The sequence below is a fragment of the Octopus bimaculoides genome, chromosome 7, assembly GCF_001194135.2.
Source record: "Octopus bimaculoides isolate UCB-OBI-ISO-001 chromosome 7, ASM119413v2, whole genome shotgun sequence".
In the NCBI taxonomy this organism is placed as follows: domain Eukaryota; kingdom Metazoa; phylum Mollusca; class Cephalopoda; order Octopoda; family Octopodidae; genus Octopus; species Octopus bimaculoides.
The window spans coordinates 56233754-56234857 of record NC_068987.1 but is presented as its reverse complement, the minus strand read 5'-3'; positions in this window follow the sequence as shown (position 1 = coordinate 56234857).

Here is a 1104-nt window from a genome sequence, read left to right as displayed (position 1 = left end):
TATATATATATATATATGTATATATATCGTGAAGTATATTTGCCACCTAAATGTGGCTAACTCTTAAGGGTCGATGCTATTGTAGCTTTTTGTCCCAGGAAGACATCTCCAGCTGGCTATTTGACACTGTCTGTGCCCTATCAGCATTTGCAAAGGGAAGTCATCGTTCCCATCTCCAGCCTGAGGTGATACACACGGAACCGAGTTTCTGAATATTGACCCGTCATCAGCGTGTGACAACCATCGTTTTTCTTTATTATGATAATAAATATCTATTACAAAGAAGGACAATACAGGACGTTACAAACATATAAATGTGCTAAGTGAGTTTATATTTAAAAATTTGATGAATTATATATATATATATATATATATAAATTACAAATTTTCACTAACTTATTTTCACAAAATATGGCCGGAAGGCCAGAGACTACACCTTGCTTCTACCATGCGTGGAATTAAGTAGGGACAGTCACTCCCAGCTTCCTCATGACATACTTCCATCTTTTTTCATATATACTTCGCGACAGGTGTCTCCTCTCCAGCCCTATCTTGCTCTTCAGATGATACCTGAAGAAGAATAGCAGACCAGGGCTGGAGATGAAGGATCCTGTCACGATTCCTTGCATTCTAGTTCTCCATGCACACTCGTTCATTACTGCAGCCGTACACAGAAAACATGCCTCAACTTCCTTTGATAGTCCGGTTGGCGGTACAATCTTTATCACAGACTCAGCTGATAGCTGTACTCTTCCCAGGTGCGACAACATGTGTTCTACGTAAATTATCAAGCCTGAAAGCTCCGGGTACTGTACAAGAGCGTGCAGGACAGTTTCCTTGTCCTTCCCCCATCTTGGGCATGCTGTTGGCACTGATATTCTGTGCCTGGACAATTTATCGCGGACAGGTAACGCATCCCTGTAACACTGCTATGTATCATGTTTGTATGTATGGGTGCACATCTCCATATATGTGGACAAGTGTGTGTGTGTGTGTATGTGGTCATGTGTTTCAGTCTCTATTTGCGTATGTGGTTGTCTGTTCGTATACCCTATGTACCTACCCGTCTGTATGTAGACCTGTTGGTTTACATATACATACATG